General features: G+C 44.8%; 13 non-coding genes across 13 annotated transcripts; all 13 read right to left on the reverse strand.

The window, feature by feature from the left end:
* Positions 1–1,009: 1,009 nt before the first annotated feature.
* Positions 1,010–1,200, reverse strand: LOC141193903 (U2 spliceosomal RNA). The gene has a single exon (XR_012266707.1). It is a non-coding gene; the product is annotated as a U2 spliceosomal RNA (small nuclear RNA).
* A 1,112-nt stretch (positions 1,201–2,312) lies between these two features.
* Positions 2,313–2,503, reverse strand: LOC141194263 (U2 spliceosomal RNA). Its single transcript, XR_012267049.1, has one exon. It is a non-coding gene; the product is annotated as a U2 spliceosomal RNA (small nuclear RNA).
* Positions 2,504–3,618: 1,115 nt separating this feature from the next.
* LOC141193904 (U2 spliceosomal RNA) lies at positions 3,619–3,809 on the reverse strand. The gene has a single exon (XR_012266708.1). It is a non-coding gene; the product is annotated as a U2 spliceosomal RNA (small nuclear RNA).
* Positions 3,810–4,924: 1,115 nt separating this feature from the next.
* On the reverse strand, positions 4,925–5,115 carry LOC141193905 (U2 spliceosomal RNA). Its single transcript, XR_012266709.1, has one exon. It is a non-coding gene; the product is annotated as a U2 spliceosomal RNA (small nuclear RNA).
* A 1,115-nt stretch (positions 5,116–6,230) lies between these two features.
* Positions 6,231–6,421, reverse strand: LOC141193907 (U2 spliceosomal RNA). Its single transcript, XR_012266710.1, has one exon. It is a non-coding gene; the product is annotated as a U2 spliceosomal RNA (small nuclear RNA).
* A 1,115-nt stretch (positions 6,422–7,536) lies between these two features.
* Positions 7,537–7,727, reverse strand: LOC141193908 (U2 spliceosomal RNA). Its single transcript, XR_012266711.1, has one exon. It is a non-coding gene; the product is annotated as a U2 spliceosomal RNA (small nuclear RNA).
* Positions 7,728–8,842: 1,115 nt separating this feature from the next.
* LOC141193909 (U2 spliceosomal RNA) lies at positions 8,843–9,033 on the reverse strand. The gene has a single exon (XR_012266712.1). It is a non-coding gene; the product is annotated as a U2 spliceosomal RNA (small nuclear RNA).
* A 1,115-nt stretch (positions 9,034–10,148) lies between these two features.
* LOC141193911 (U2 spliceosomal RNA) lies at positions 10,149–10,339 on the reverse strand. Its single transcript, XR_012266714.1, has one exon. It is a non-coding gene; the product is annotated as a U2 spliceosomal RNA (small nuclear RNA).
* A 1,115-nt stretch (positions 10,340–11,454) lies between these two features.
* LOC141193912 (U2 spliceosomal RNA) lies at positions 11,455–11,645 on the reverse strand. The gene has a single exon (XR_012266715.1). It is a non-coding gene; the product is annotated as a U2 spliceosomal RNA (small nuclear RNA).
* A 1,115-nt stretch (positions 11,646–12,760) lies between these two features.
* LOC141193913 (U2 spliceosomal RNA) lies at positions 12,761–12,951 on the reverse strand. Its single transcript, XR_012266716.1, has one exon. It is a non-coding gene; the product is annotated as a U2 spliceosomal RNA (small nuclear RNA).
* Positions 12,952–14,066: 1,115 nt separating this feature from the next.
* LOC141193914 (U2 spliceosomal RNA) lies at positions 14,067–14,257 on the reverse strand. The gene has a single exon (XR_012266717.1). It is a non-coding gene; the product is annotated as a U2 spliceosomal RNA (small nuclear RNA).
* A 1,115-nt stretch (positions 14,258–15,372) lies between these two features.
* LOC141193915 (U2 spliceosomal RNA) lies at positions 15,373–15,563 on the reverse strand. Its single transcript, XR_012266718.1, has one exon. It is a non-coding gene; the product is annotated as a U2 spliceosomal RNA (small nuclear RNA).
* A 1,099-nt stretch (positions 15,564–16,662) lies between these two features.
* On the reverse strand, positions 16,663–16,857 carry LOC141193665 (U2 spliceosomal RNA). Its single transcript, XR_012266555.1, has one exon. It is a non-coding gene; the product is annotated as a U2 spliceosomal RNA (small nuclear RNA).
* Between the last annotated feature and the right edge of the window lie 41 nt (positions 16,858–16,898).

A 16,898-nucleotide genomic window follows, 5' to 3' on the forward strand; every position in this document is an offset into this window, starting at 1 on the left:
GATCCCTTACATGCCTGCACTTTTCGGCTTGCTGCTGCTGCAATCCACGCGTTTTAGATCTGCATAACTCCACCTCTTTAAACACAGCACCTTCACCCCCTGCTGTTCCCACCCGCCTCAACACCGTTGGAAGGGAGGAGAACCAATTAAGGCGGGGGGTGGGGTGGAACGAGCAGCTGTCTACCCTTAGCAGGAGGGCTCCTGATTACATACCTCTCCTGCTGCTGCTGCTGCTGGCTGTCCAGCAGCAGACTGAAGGTGGCTGCTGCTGTGCACAGGTATATAAAGGCTCAGAGCCTATTATGACACGCGCAGCCAGCGTTCCATTGCCACATTCCATCTACTGCAGGCAGGATACCTGGCTGGCTGAATGTCGCTGAGAAGCTCACAGAGACCGCCATAAGCAACAGTTTAACAGAATGCCACAGACTAATCAACCAAACTTTTTGGGTTGGGTTCTCTTTTATAGTCTGCAGGCATTAAATGAAAGAAGTCAGTGTTCCAGCAGAAGGAGACAACGTTTCAGAAAAGGCATTGTAGCAAACCAAAAAAGAAATTTTAAGCGCAGCAGAGTAACCAGCGCACATACCTGTTAGCTCAGGTGAGTTTAAAAGGCTGCTGTTGATAACAAGGGCATTTGCTAAATAGATGGTGTGTGTGCAACAATATACTGAAAGGTCAATTATATTGTGCAGCTTATCTCACCACCTGTAGTTATTTAGGTGAAAGCTCCAAAATGCTTGCCTAATATGTCTGTTTATCCAAAAGGAAGTAAAAAGGGAGAGCTAGAAAGATAGCATTGCATCACATTACATGGCAATGCAATGCACAGTTGCTGAAGTTGAACCAAAATGAGCTTGTAATCTGGCTTCTGCAACTTTGAACATGAAAAATCCAATGAGGAGAAGAAAAGCAAAGCCAAAGAGTCCATCCCAAAATCCGACAAACAAGCAAAATGAACAAAAAACATTGAATTCAATTCTTTCTGATTTTAGAAACTGCATTAAAGAAGGGGTGCACCGGTCCTGGAGATACTGCAATACCAGGTCAATGCGTGGAGTGGACAGAGCAAGCTCTTTTTCCATCTCCCTGTTCTAAAAATCCATTTAATATATGGTCCCCAGATAGGGGACGTATCAGATATTAAACTGATAAGAACAGATACTACACTTGATCTTAGCCAAAAGGCCGAGAAGCGATAACCAGAATTGGTTTCAAACTACGGAGCCACCCAAGGATCCTGAAAAGTCCATTTGTGGAGATGAGCTCCTGGACTCCCGTTAAGAAGACATGTTGTCAACCTCTAGATCCCTTACATGCCTGCACTTTTCGGCTTGCTGCTGCTGCAATCCACGCGTTTTAGATCTGCATAACTCCACCTCTTTAAACACAGCACCTTCACCCCCTGCTGTTCCCACCCGCCTCAACACCGTTGGAAGGGAGGAGAACCAATTAAGGCGGGGGGTGGGGTGGAACGAGCAGCTGTCTACCCTTAGCAGGAGGGCTCCTGATTACATACCTCTCCTGCTGCTGCTGCTGGCTGTCCAGCAGCAGACTGAAGGTGGCTGCTGCTGTGCACAGGTATATAAAGGCTCAGAGCCTATTATGACACGCGCAGCCAGCGTTCCATTGCCACATTCCATCTACTGCAGGCAGGATACCTGGCTGGCTGAATGTCGCTGAGAAGCTCACAGAGACCGCCATAAGCAACAGTTTAACAGAATGCCACAGACTAATCAACCAAACTTTTTGGGTTGGGTTCTCTTTTATAGTCTGCAGGCATTAAATGAAAGAAGTCAGTGTTCCAGCAGAAGGAGACAACGTTTCAGAAAAGGCATTGTAGCAAACCAAAAAAGAAATTTTAAGCGCAGCAGAGTAACCAGCGCACATACCTGTTAGCTCAGGTGAGTTTAAAAGGCTGCTGTTGATAACAAGGGCATTTGCTAAATAGATGGTGTGTGTGCAACAATATACTGAAAGGTCAATTATATTGTGCAGCTTATCTCACCACCTGTAGTTATTTAGGTGAAAGCTCCAAAATGCTTGCCTAATATGTCTGTTTATCCAAAAGGAAATAAAAAGGGAGAGCTAGAAAGATAGCATTGCATCACATTACATGGCAATGCAATGCACAGTTGCTGAAGTTGAACCAAAATGAGCTTGTAATCTGGCTTCTGCAACTTTGAACATGAAAAATCCAATGAGGAGAAGAAAAGCAAAGCCAAAGAGTCCATCCCAAAATCCGACAAACAAGCAAAATGAACAAAAAACATTGAATTCAATTCTTTCTGATTTTAGAAACTGCATTAAAGAAGGGGTGCACCGGTCCTGGAGATACTGCAATACCAGGTCAATGCATGGAGTGGACAGAGCAAGCTCTTTTTCCATCTCCCTGTTCTAAAAATCCATTTAATATACGGTCCCCAGATAGGGGACGTATCAGATATTAAACTGATAAGAACAGATACTACACTTGATCTTAGCCAAAAGGCCGAGAAGCGATAACCAGAATTGGTTTCAAACTACGGAGCCACCCAAGGATCCTGAAAAGTCCATTTGTGGAGATGAGCTCCTGGACTCCCGTTAAGAAGACATGTTGTCAACCTCTAGATCCCTTACATGCCTGCACTTTTCGGCTTGCTGCTGCTGCAATCCACGCGTTTTAGATCTGCATAACTCCACCTCTTTAAACACAGCACCTTCACCCCCTGCTGTTCCCACCCGCCTCAACACCGTTGGAAGGGAGGAGAACCAATTAAGGCGGGGGGTGGGGTGGAACGAGCAGCTGTCTACCCTTAGCAGGAGGGCTCCTGATTACATACCTCTCCTGCTGCTGCTGCTGCTGGCTGTCCAGCAGCAGACTGAAGGTGGCTGCTGCTGTGCACAGGTATATAAAGGCTCAGAGCCTATTATGACACGCGCAGCCAGCGTTCCATTGCCACATTCCATCTACTGCAGGCAGGATACCTGGCTGGCTGAATGTCGCTGAGAAGCTCACAGAGACCGCCATAAGCAACAGTTTAACAGAATGCCACAGACTAATCAACCAAACTTTTTGGGTTGGGTTCTCTTTTATAGTCTGCAGGCATTAAATGAAAGAAGTCAGTGTCCCAGCAGAAGGAGACAACGTTTCAGAAAAGGCATTGTAGCAAACCAAAAAAGAAATTTTAAGCGCACCAGAGTAACCAGCGCACATACCTGTTAGCTCAGGTGAGTTTAAAAGGCTGCTGTTGATAACAAGGGCATTTGCTAAATAGATGGTGTGTGTGCAACAATATACTGAAAGGTCAATTATATTGTGCAGCTTATCTCACCACCTGTAGTTATTTAGGTGAAAGCTCCAAAATGCTTGCCTAATATGTCTGTTTATCCAAAAGGAAGTAAAAAGGGAGAGCTAGAAAGATAGCATTGCATCACATTACATGGCAATGCAATGCACAGTTGCTGAAGTTGAACCAAAATGAGCTTGTAATCTGGCTTCTGCAACTTTGAACATGAAAAATCCAATGAGGAGAAGAAAAGCAAAGCCAAAGAGTCCATCCCAAAATCCGACAAACAAGCAAAATGAACAAAAAACATTGAATTCAATTCTTTCTGATTTTAGAAACTGCATTAAAGAAGGGGTGCACCGGTCCTGGAGATACTGCAATACCAGGTCAATGCGTGGAGTGGACAGAGCAAGCTCTTTTTCCATCTCCCTGTTCTAAAAATCCATTTAATATATGGTCCCCAGATAGGGGACGTATCAGATATTAAACTGATAAGAACAGATACTACACTTGATCTTAGCCAAAAGGCCGAGAAGCGATAACCAGAATTGGTTTCAAACTACGGAGCCACCCAAGGATCCTGAAAAGTCCATTTGTGGAGATGAGCTCCTGGACTCCCGTTAAGAAGACATGTTGTCAACCTCTAGATCCCTTACATGCCTGCACTTTTCGGCTTGCTGCTGCTGCAATCCACGCGTTTTAGATCTGCATAACTCCACCTCTTTAAACACAGCACCTTCACCCCCTGCTGTTCCCACCCGCCTCAACACCGTTGGAAGGGAGGAGAACCAATTAAGGCGGGGGGTGGGGTGGAACGAGCAGCTGTCTACCCTTAGCAGGAGGGCTCCTGATTACATACCTCTCCTGCTGCTGCTGCTGCTGGCTGTCCAGCAGCAGACTGAAGGTGGCTGCTGCTGTGCACAGGTATATAAAGGCTCAGAGCCTATTATGACACGCGCAGCCAGCGTTCCATTGCCACATTCCATCTACTGCAGGCAGGATACCTGGCTGGCTGAATGTCGCTGAGAAGCTCACAGAGACCGCCATAAGCAACAGTTTAACAGAATGCCACAGACTAATCAACCAAACTTTTTGGGTTGGGTTCTCTTTTATAGTCTGCAGGCATTAAATGAAAGAAGTCAGTGTCCCAGCAGAAGGAGACAACGTTTCAGAAAAGGCATTGTAGCAAACCAAAAAAGAAATTTTAAGCGCACCAGAGTAACCAGCGCACATACCTGTTAGCTCAGGTGAGTTTAAAAGGCTGCTGTTGATAACAAGGGCATTTGCTAAATAGATGGTGTGTGTGCAACAATATACTGAAAGGTCAATTATATTGTGCAGCTTATCTCACCACCTGTAGTTATTTAGGTGAAAGCTCCAAAATGCTTGCCTAATATGTCTGTTTATCCAAAAGGAAGTAAAAAGGGAGAGCTAGAAAGATAGCATTGCATCACATTACATGGCAATGCAATGCACAGTTGCTGAAGTTGAACCAAAATGAGCTTGTAATCTGGCTTCTGCAACTTTGAACATGAAAAATCCAATGAGGAGAAGAAAAGCAAAGCCAAAGAGTCCATCCCAAAATCCGACAAACAAGCAAAATGAACAAAAAACATTGAATTCAATTCTTTCTGATTTTAGAAACTGCATTAAAGAAGGGGTGCACCGGTCCTGGAGATACTGCAATACCAGGTCAATGCGTGGAGTGGACAGAGCAAGCTCTTTTTCCATCTCCCTGTTCTAAAAATCCATTTAATATATGGTCCCCAGATAGGGGACGTATCAGATATTAAACTGATAAGAACAGATACTACACTTGATCTTAGCCAAAAGGCCGAGAAGCGATAACCAGAATTGGTTTCAAACTACGGAGCCACCCAAGGATCCTGAAAAGTCCATTTGTGGAGATGAGCTCCTGGACTCCCGTTAAGAAGACATGTTGTCAACCTCTAGATCCCTTACATGCCTGCACTTTTCGGCTTGCTGCTGCTGCAATCCACGCGTTTTAGATCTGCATAACTCCACCTCTTTAAACACAGCACCTTCACCCCCTGCTGTTCCCACCCGCCTCAACACCGTTGGAAGGGAGGAGAACCAATTAAGGCGGGGGGTGGGGTGGAACGAGCAGCTGTCTACCCTTAGCAGGAGGGCTCCTGATTACATACCTCTCCTGCTGCTGCTGCTGCTGGCTGTCCAGCAGCAGACTGAAGGTGGCTGCTGCTGTGCACAGGTATATAAAGGCTCAGAGCCTATTATGACACGCGCAGCCAGCGTTCCATTGCCACATTCCATCTACTGCAGGCAGGATACCTGGCTGGCTGAATGTCGCTGAGAAGCTCACAGAGACCGCCATAAGCAACAGTTTAACAGAATGCCACAGACTAATCAACCAAACTTTTTGGGTTGGGTTCTCTTTTATAGTCTGCAGGCATTAAATGAAAGAAGTCAGTGTTCCAGCAGAAGGAGACAACGTTTCAGAAAAGGCATTGTAGCAAACCAAAAAAGAAATTTTAAGCGCAGCAGAGTAACCAGCGCACATACCTGTTAGCTCAGGTGAGTTTAAAAGGCTGCTGTTGATAACAAGGGCATTTGCTAAATAGATGGTGTGTGTGCAACAATATACTGAAAGGTCAATTATATTGTGCAGCTTATCTCACCACCTGTAGTTATTTAGATGAAAGCTCCAAAATGCTTGCCTAATATGTCTGTTTATCCAAAAGGAAGTAAAAAGGGAGAGCTAGAAAGATAGCATTGCATCACATTACATGGCAATGCAATGCACAGTTGCTGAAGTTGAACCAAAATGAGCTTGTAATCTGGCTTCTGCAACTTTGAACATGAAAAATCCAATGAGGAGAAGAAAAGCAAAGCCAAAGAGTCCATCCCAAAATCCGACAAACAAGCAAAATGAACAAAAAACATTGAATTCAATTCTTTCTGATTTTAGAAACTGCATTAAAGAAGGGGTGCACCGGTCCTGGAGATACTGCAATACCAGGTCAATGCGTGGAGTGGACAGAGCAAGCTCTTTTTCCATCTCCCTGTTCTAAAAATCCATTTAATATATGGTCCCCAGATAGGGGACGTATCAGATATTAAACTGATAAGAACAGATACTACACTTGATCTTAGCCAAAAGGCCGAGAAGCGATAACCAGAATTGGTTTCAAACTACGGAGCCACCCAAGGATCCTGAAAAGTCCATTTGTGGAGATGAGCTCCTGGACTCCCGTTAAGAAGACATGTTGTCAACCTCTAGATCCCTTACATGCCTGCACTTTTCGGCTTGCTGCTGCTGCAATCCACGCGTTTTAGATCTGCATAACTCCACCTCTTTAAACACAGCACCTTCACCCCCTGCTGTTCCCACCCGCCTCAACACCGTTGGAAGGGAGGAGAACCAATTAAGGCGGGGGGTGGGGTGGAACGAGCAGCTGTCTACCCTTAGCAGGAGGGCTCCTGATTACATACCTCTCCTGCTGCTGCTGCTGCTGGCTGTCCAGCAGCAGACTGAAGGTGGCTGCTGCTGTGCACAGGTATATAAAGGCTCAGAGCCTATTATGACACGCGCAGCCAGCGTTCCATTGCCACATTCCATCTACTGCAGGCAGGATACCTGGCTGGCTGAATGTCGCTGAGAAGCTCACAGAGACCGCCATAAGCAACAGTTTAACAGAATGCCACAGACTAATCAACCAAACTTTTTGGGTTGGGTTCTCTTTTATAGTCTGCAGGCATTAAATGAAAGAAGTCAGTGTTCCAGCAGAAGGAGACAACGTTTCAGAAAAGGCATTGTAGCAAACCAAAAAAGAAATTTTAAGCGCAGCAGAGTAACCAGCGCACATACCTGTTAGCTCAGGTGAGTTTAAAAGGCTGCAGGTGATAACAAGGGCATTTGCTAAATAGATGGTGTGTTTGCAACAATATACTGAAAGGTCAATTATATTGTGCAGCTTATCTCACCACCTGTAGTTATTTAGGTGAAAGCTCCAAAATGCTTGCCTAATATGTCTGTTTATCCAAAAGGAAGTAAAAAGGGAGAGCTAGAAAGATAGCATTGCATCACATTACATGGCAATGCAATGCACAGTTGCTGAAGTTGAACCAAAATGAGCTTGTAATCTGGCTTCTGCAACTTTGAACATGAAAAATCCAATGAGAAGAAGAAAAGCAAAGCCAAAGAGTCCATCCCAAAATCCGACAAACAAGCAAAATGAACAAAAAACATTGAATTCAATTCTTTCTGATTTTAGAAACTGCATTAAAGAAGGGGTGCACCGGTCCTGGAGATACTGCAATACCAGGTCAATGCGTGGAGTGGACAGAGCAAGCTCTTTTTCCATCTCCCTGTTCTAAAAATCCATTTAATATATGGTCCCCAGATAGGGGACGTATCAGATATTAAACTGATAAGAACAGATACTACACTTGATCTTAGCCAAAAGGCCGAGAAGCGATAACCAGAATTGGTTTCAAACTACGGAGCCACCCAAGGATCCTGAAAAGTCCATTTGTGGAGATGAGCTCCTGGACTCCCATTAAGAAGACATGTTGTCAACCTCTAGATCCCTTACATGCCTGCACTTTTCGGCTTGCTGCTGCTGCAATCCACGCGTTTTAGATCTGCATAACTCCACCTCTTTAAACACAGCACCTTCACCCCCTGCTGTTCCCACCCGCCTCAACACCGTTGGAAGGGAGGAGAACCAATTAAGGCGGGGGGTGGGGTGGAACGAGCAGCTGTCTACCCTTAGCAGGAGGGCTCCTGATTACATACCTCTCCTGCTGCTGCTGCTGCTGGCTGTCCAGCAGCAGACTGAAGGTGGCTGCTGCTGTGCACAGGTATATAAAGGCTCAGAGCCTATTATGACACGCGCAGCCAGCGTTCCATTGCCACATTCCATCTACTGCAGGCAGGATACCTGGCTGGCTGAATGTCGCTGAGAAGCTCACAGAGACCGCCATAAGCAACAGTTTAACAGAATGCCACAGACTAATCAACCAAACTTTTTGGGTTGGGTTCTCTTTTATAGTCTGCAGGCATTAAATGAAAGAAGTCAGTGTTCCAGCAGAAGGAGACAACGTTTCAGAAAAGGCATTGTAGCAAACCAAAAAAGAAATTTTAAGCGCAGCAGAGTAACCAGCGCACATACCTGTTAGCTCAGGTGAGTTTAAAAGGCTGCTGTTGATAACAAGGGCATTTGCTAAATAGATGGTGTGTGTGCAACAATATACTGAATGGTCAATTATATTGTGCAGCTTATCTCACCACCTGTAGTTATTTAGGTGAAAGCTCCAAAATGCTTGCCTAATATGTCTGTTTATCCAAAAGGAAGTAAAAAGGGAGAGCTAGATAGATAGCATTGCATCACATTACATGGCAATGCAATGCACAGTTGCTGAAGTTGAACCAAAATGAGCTTGTAATCTGGCTTCTGCAAGTTTGAACATGAAAAATCCAATGAGGAGAAGAAAAGCAAAGCCAAAGAGTCCATCCCAAAATCCGACAAACAAGCAAAATGAACAAAAAACATTGAATTCAATTTTTTCTGATTTTAGAAACTGCATTAAAGAAGGGGTGCACCGGTCCTGGAGATACTGCAATACCAGGTCAATGCGTGGAGTGGACAGAGCAAGCTCTTTTTCCATCTCCCTGTTCTAAAAATCCATTTAATATATGGTCCCCAGATAGGGGACGTATCAGATATTAAACTGATAAGAACAGATACTACACTTGATCTTAGCCAAAAGGCCGAGAAGCGATAACCAGAATTGGTTTCAAACTACGGAGCCACCCAAGGATCCTGAAAAGTCCATTTGTGGAGATGAGCTCCTGGACTCCCGTTAAGAAGACATGTTGTCAACCTCTAGATCCCTTACATGCCTGCACTTTTCGGCTTGCTGCTGCTGCAATCCACGCGTTTTAGATCTGCATAACTCCACCTCTTTAAACACAGCACCTTCACCCCCTGCTGTTCCCACCCGCCTCAACACCGTTGGAAGGGAGGAGAACCAATTAAGGCGGGGGGTGGGGTGGAACGAGCAGCTGTCTACCCTTAGCAGGAGGGCTCCTGATTACATACCTCTCCTGCTGCTGCTGCTGCTGGCTGTCCAGCAGCAGACTGAAGGTGGCTGCTGCTGTGCACAGGTATATAAAGGCTCAGAGCCTATTATGACACGCGCAGCCAGCGTTCCATTGCCACATTCCATCTACTGCAGGCAGGATACCTGGCTGGCTGAATGTCGCTGAGAAGCTCACAGAGACCGCCATAAGCAACAGTTTAACAGAATGCCACAGACTAATCAACCAAACTTTTTGGGTTGGGTTCTCTTTTATAGTCTGCAGGCATTAAATGAAAGAAGTCAGTGTTCCAGCAGAAGGAGACAACGTTTCAGAAAAGGCATTGTAGCAAACCAAAAAAGAAATTTTAAGCGCAGCAGAGTAACCAGCGCACATACCTGTTAGCTCAGGTGAGTTTAAAAGGCTGCTGTTGATAACAAGGGCATTTGCTAAATAGATGGTGTGTGTGCAACAATATACTGAATGGTCAATTATATTGTGCAGCTTATCTCACCACCTGTAGTTATTTAGGTGAAAGCTCCAAAATGCTTGCCTAATATGTCTGTTTATCCAAAAGGAAGTAAAAAGGGAGAGCTAGATAGATAGCATTGCATCACATTACATGGCAATGCAATGCACAGTTGCTGAAGTTGAACCAAAATGAGCTTGTAATCTGGCTTCTGCAAGTTTGAACATGAAAAATCCAATGAGGAGAAGAAAAGCAAAGCCAAAGAGTCCATCCCAAAATCCGACAAACAAGCAAAATGAACAAAAAACATTGAATTCAATTCTTTCTGATTTTAGAAACTGCATTAAAGAAGGGGTGCACCGGTCCTGGAGATACTGCAATACCAGGTCAATGCGTGGAGTGGACAGAGCAAGCTCTTTTTCCATCTCCCTGTTCTAAAAATCCATTTAATATATGGTCCCCAGATAGGGGACGTATCAGATATTAAACTGATAAGAACAGATACTACACTTGATCTTAGCCAAAAGGCCGAGAAGCGATAACCAGAATTGGTTTCAAACTACGGAGCCACCCAAGGATCCTGAAAAGTCCATTTGTGGAGATGAGCTCCTGGACTCCCGTTAAGAAGACATGTTGTCAACCTCTAGATCCCTTACATGCCTGCACTTTTCGGCTTGCTGCTGCTGCAATCCACGCGTTTTAGATCTGCATAACTCCACCTCTTTAAACACAGCACCTTCACCCCCTGCTGTTCCCACCCGCCTCAACACCGTTGGAAGGGAGGAGAACCAATTAAGGCGGGGGGTGGGGTGGAACGAGCAGCTGTCTACCCTTAGCAGGAGGGCTCCTGATTACATACCTCTCCTGCTGCTGCTGCTGCTGGCTGTCCAGCAGCAGACTGAAGGTGGCTGCTGCTGTGCACAGGTATATAAAGGCTCAGAGCCTATTATGACACGCGCAGCCAGCGTTCCATTGCCACATTCCATCTACTGCAGGCAGGATACCTGGCTGGCTGAATGTCGCTGAGAAGCTCACAGAGACCGCCATAAGCAACAGTTTAACAGAATGCCACAGACTAATCAACCAAACTTTTTGGGTTGGGTTCTCTTTTATAGTCTGCAGGCATTAAATGAAAGAAGTCAGTGTTCCAGCAGAAGGAGACAACGTTTCAGAAAAGGCATTGTAGCAAACCAAAAAAGAAATTTTAAGCGCAGCAGAGTAACCAGCGCACATACCTGTTAGCTCAGGTGAGTTTAAAAGGCTGCTGTTGATAACAAGGGCATTTGCTAAATAGATGGTGTGTGTGCAACAATATACTGAAAGGTCAATTATATTGTGCAGCTTATCTCACCACCTGTAGTTATTTAGGTGAAAGCTCCAAAATGCTTGCCTAATATGTCTGTTTATCCAAAAGGAAGTAAAAAGGGAGAGCTAGAAAGATAGCATTGCATCACATTACATGGCAATGCAATGCACAGTTGCTGAAGTTGAACCAAAATGAGCTTGTAATCTGGCTTCTGCAAGTTTGAACATGAAAAATCCAATGAGGAGAAGAAAAGCAAAGCCAAAGAGTCCATCCCAAAATCCGACAAACAAGCAAAATGAACAAAAAACATTGAATTCAATTCTTTCTGATTTTAGAAACTGCATTAAAGAAGGGGTGCACCGGTCCTGGAGATACTGCAATACCAGGTCAATGCGTGGAGTGGACAGAGCAAGCTCTTTTTCCATCTCCCTGTTCTAAAAATCCATTTAATATATGGTCCCCAGATAGGGGACGTATCAGATATTAAACTGATAAGAACAGATACTACACTTGATCTTAGCCAAAAGGCCGAGAAGCGATAACCAGAATTGGTTTCAAACTACGGAGCCACCCAAGGATCCTGAAAAGTCCATTTGTGGAGATGAGCTCCTGGACTCCCGTTAAGAAGACATGTTGTCAACCTCTAGATCCCTTACATGCCTGCACTTTTCGGCTTGCTGCTGCTGCAATCCACGCGTTTTAGATCTGCATAACTCCACCTCTTTAAACACAGCACCTTCACCCCCTGCTGTTCCCACCCGCCTCAACACCGTTGGAAGGGAGGAGAACCAATTAAGGCGGGGGGTGGGGTGGAACGAGCAGCTGTCTACCCTTAGCAGGAGGGCTCCTGATTACATACCTCTCCTGCTGCTGCTGCTGCTGGCTGTCCAGCAGCAGACTGAAGGTGGCTGCTGCTGTGCACAGGTATATAAAGGCTCAGAGCCTATTATGACACGCGCAGCCAGCGTTCCATTGCCACATTCCATCTACTGCAGGCAGGATACCTGGCTGGCTGAATGTCGCTGAGAAGCTCACAGAGACCGCCATAAGCAACAGTTTAACAGAATGCCACAGACTAATCAACCAAACTTTTTGGGTTGGGTTCTCTTTTATAGTCTGCAGGCATTAAATGAAAGAAGTCAGTGTTCCAGCAGAAGGAGACAACGTTTCAGAAAAGGCATTGTAGCAAACCAAAAAAGAAATTTTAAGCGCAGCAGAGTAACCAGCGCACATACCTGTTAGCTCAGGTGAGTTTAAAAGGCTGCTGTTGATAACAAGGGCATTTGCTAAATAGATGGTGTGTGTGCAACAATATACTGAAAGGTCAATTATATTGTGCAGCTTATCTCACCACCTGTAGTTATTTAGGTGAAAGCTCCAAAATGCTTGCCTAATATGTCTGTTTATCCAAAAGGAAGTAAAAAGGGAGAGCTAGAAAGATAGCATTGCATCACATTACATGGCAATGCAATGCACAGTTGCTGAAGTTGAACCAAAATGAGCTTGTAATCTGGCTTCTGCAACTTTGAACATGAAAAATCCAATGAGGAGAAGAAAAGCAAAGCCAAAGAGTCCATCCCAAAATCCGACAAACAAGCAAAATGAACAAAAAACATTGAATTCAATTCTTTCTGATTTTAGAAACTGCATTAAAGAAGGGGTGCACCGGTCCTGGAGATACTGCAATACCAGGTCAATGCGTGGAGTGGACAGAGCAAGCTCTTTTTCCATCTCCCTGTTCTAAAAATCCATTTAATATATGGTCCCCAGATAGGGGACGTATCAGATATTAAACTGATAAGAACAGATACTACACTTGATCTTAGCCAAAAGGCCGAGAAGCGATAACCAGAATTGGTTTCAAACTACGGAGCCACCCAAGGATCCTGAAAAGTCCATTTGTGGAGATGAGCTCCTGGACTCCCGTTAAGAAGACATGTTGTCAACCTCTAGATCCCTTACATGCCTGCACTTTTCGGCTTGCTGCTGCTGCAATCCACGCGTTTTAGATCTGCATAACTCCACCTCTTTAAACACAGCACCTTCACCCCCTGCTGTTCCCACCCGCCTCAACACCGTTGGAAGGGAGGAGAACCAATTAAGGCGGGGGGTGGGGTGGAACGAGCAGCTGTCTACCCTTAGCAGGAGGGCTCCTGATTACATACCTCTCCTGCTGCTGCTGCTGCTGGCTGTCCAGCAGCAGACTGAAGGTGGCTGCTGCTGTGCACAGGTATATAAAGGCTCAGAGCCTATTATGACACGCGCAGCCAGCGTTCCATTGCCACATTCCATCTACTGCAGGCAGGATACCTGGCTGGCTGAATGTCGCTGAGAAGCTCACAGAGACCGCCATAAGCAACAGTTTAACAGAATGCCACAGACTAATCAACCAAACTTTTTGGGTTGGGTTCTCTTTTATAGTCTGCAGGCATTAAATGAAAGAAGTCAGTGTTCCAGCAGAAGGAGACAACGTTTCAGAAAAGGCATTGTAGCAAACCAAAAAAGAAATTTTAAGCGCAGCAGAGTAACCAGCGCACATACCTGTTAGCTCAGGTGAGTTTAAAAGGCTGCTGTTGATAACAAGGGCATTTGCTAAATAGATGGTGTGTGTGCAACAATATACTGAAAGGTCAATTATATTGTGCAGCTTATCTCACCACCTGTAGTTATTTAGGTGAAAGCTCCAAAATGCTTGCCTAATATGTCTGTTTATCCAAAAGGAAGTAAAAAGGGAGAGCTAGAAAGATAGCATTGCATCACATTACATGGCAATGCAATGCACAGTTGCTGAAGTTGAACCAAAATGAGCTTGTAATCTGGCTTCTGCAACTTTGAACATGAAAAATCCAATGAGGAGAAGAAAAGCAAAGCCAAAGAGTCAATCCCAAAATCCGACAAACAAGCAAAATGAACAAAAAACATTGAATTCAATTCTTTCTGATTTTAGAAACTGCATTAAAGAAGGGGTGCACCGGTCCTGGAGATACTGCAATACCAGGTCAATGCGTGGAGTGGACAGAGCAAGCTCTTTTTCCATCTCCCTGTTCTAAAAATCCATTTAATATATGGTCCCCAGATAGGGGACGTATCAGATATTAAACTGATAAGAACAGATACTACACTTGATCTTAGCCAAAAGGCCGAGAAGCGATAACCAGAATTGGTTTCAAACTACGGAGCCACCCAAGGATCCTGAAAAGTCCATTTGTGGAGATGAGCTCCTGGACTCCCGTTAAGAAGACATGTTGTCAACCTCTAGATCCCTTACATGCCTGCACTTTTCGGCTTGCTGCTGCTGCAATCCACGCGTTTTAGATCTGCATAACTCCACCTCTTTAAACACAGCACCTTCACCCCCTGCTGTTCCCACCCGCCTCAACACCGTTGGAAGGGAGGAGAACCAATTAAGGCGGGGGGTGGGGTGGAACGAGCAGCTGTCTACCCTTAGCAGGAGGGCTCCTGATTACATACCTCTCCTGCTGCTGCTGCTGCTGGCTGTCCAGCAGCAGACTGAAGGTGGCTGCTGCTGTGCACAGGTATATGAAGGCTCAGAGCCTATTATGACACGCGCAGCCAGCGTTCCATTGCCACATTCCATCTACTGCAGGCAGGATACCTGGCTGGCTGAATGTCGCTGAGAAGCTCACAGAGACCGCCATAAGCAACAGTTTAACAGAATGCCACAGACTAATCAACCAAACTTTTTGGGTTGGGTTCTCTTTTATAGTCTGCAGGCATTAAATGAAAGAAGTCAGTGTCCCAGCAGAAGGAGACAACGTTTCAGAAAAGGCATTGTAGCAAACCAAAAAAGAAATTTTAAGCGCAGCAGAGTAACCAGCGCACATACCTGTTAGCTCAGGTGAGTTTAAAAGGCTGCTGTTGATAACAAGGGCATTTGCTAAATAGATGGTGTGTGTGCAACAATATACTGAAAGGTCAATTATATTGTGCAGCTTATTTCACCACCTGTAGTTATTTAGGTGAAAGCTCCAAAATGCTTGCCTAATATGTCTGTTTATCCAAAAGGAAGTAAAAAGGGAGAGCTAGAAAGATAGCATTGCATCACATTACATGGCAATGCAATGCACAGTTGCTGAAGTTGAACCAAAATGAGCTTGTAATCTGGCTTCTGCAACTTTGAACATGAAAAATCCAATGAGGAGAAGAAAAGCAAAGCCAAAGAGTCCATCCCAAAATCCGACAAACAAGCAAAATGAACAAAAAACATTGAATTCAATTCTTTCTGATTTTAGAAACTGCATTAAAGAAGGGGTGCACCGGTCCTGGAGATACTGCAATACCAGGTCAATGCGTGGAGTGGACAGAGCAAGCTCTTTTTCCATCTCCCTGTTCTAAAAATCCATTTAATATATGGTCCCCAGATAGGGGACGTATCAGATATTAAACTGATAAGAACAGATACTACACTTGATCTTAGCCAAAAGGCCGAGAAGCGATAACCAGAATTGGTTTCAAACTACGGAGCCACCCAAGGATCCTGAAAAGTCCATTTGTGGAGATGAGCTCCTGGACTCCCGTTAAGAAGACATGTTGTCAACCTCTAGATCCCTTACATGCCTGCACTTTTCGGCTTGCTGCTGCTGCAATCCACGCGTTTTAGATCTGCATAACTCCACCTCTTTAAACACAGCACCTTCACCCCCTGCTGTTCCCACCCGCCTCAACACCGTTGGAAGGGAGGAGAACCAATTAATGCGGGGGGTGGGGTGGAACGAGCAGCTGTCTACCCTTAGCAGTAGGGCTCCTGATTACATACCTCTCCTGCTGCTGCTGCTGCTGGCTGTCCAGCAGCAGACTGAAGGTGGCTGCTGCTGTGCACAGGTATATAAAGGCTCAGAGCCTATTATGACACGCGCAGCCAGCGTTCCATTGCCACATTCCATCTACTGCAGGCAGGATACCTGGCTGGCTGAATGTCGCTGAGAAGCTCACAGAGACCGCCATAAGCAACAGTTTAACAGAATGCCACAGACTAATCAACCAAACTTTTTGGGTTGGGTTCTCTTTTATAGTCTGCAGGCATTAAATGAAAGAAGTCAGTGTTCCAGCAGAAGGAGACAACGTTTCAGAAAAGGCATTGTAGCAAACCAAAAAAGAAATTTTAAGCGCAGCAGAGTAACCAGCGCACATACCTGTTAGCTCAGGTGAGTTTAAAAGGCTGCTGTTGATAACAAGGGCATTTGCTAAATAGATGGTGTGTGTGCAACAATATACTGAAAGGTCAATTATATTGTGCAGCTTATCTCACCACCTGTAGTTATTTAGGTGAAAGCTCCAAAATGCTTGCCTAATATGTCTGTTTATCCAAAAGGAAGTAAAAAGGGAGAGCTAGAAAGATAGCATTGCATCACATTACATGGCAATGCAATGCACAGTTGCTGAGCTTGTAATCTGGCTTCTGCAACTTTGAACATGAAAAATCCAATGAGGAGAAGAAAAGCAAAGCCAAAGAGTCCATCCCAAAATCCGACAAACAAGCAAAATGAACAAAAAACATTGAATTCAATTCTTTCTGATTTTAGAAACTGCATTAAAGAAGGGGTGCACCGGTCCTGGAGATACTGCAATACCAGGTCAATGCGTGGAGTGGACAGAGCAAGCTCTTTTTCCATCTCCCTGTTCTAAAAATCCATTTAATATATGGTCCCCAGATAGGGGACGTATCAGATATTAAACTGATAAGAACAGATTTTTTTTTTTTTTTTTTTTTATACCATTCAGTAAAATTTTTCAAGCAACAATCAACAGTATAAAAACTCATACTACGTTGCC

This window comes from Phyllobates terribilis, unplaced genomic scaffold, assembly GCF_046119375.1.
Source record: "Phyllobates terribilis strain yellow unplaced genomic scaffold, ASM4611937v1 Scaffold_66__1_contigs__length_7565176, whole genome shotgun sequence".
NCBI lineage: Eukaryota > Metazoa > Chordata > Amphibia > Anura > Dendrobatidae > Phyllobates > Phyllobates terribilis.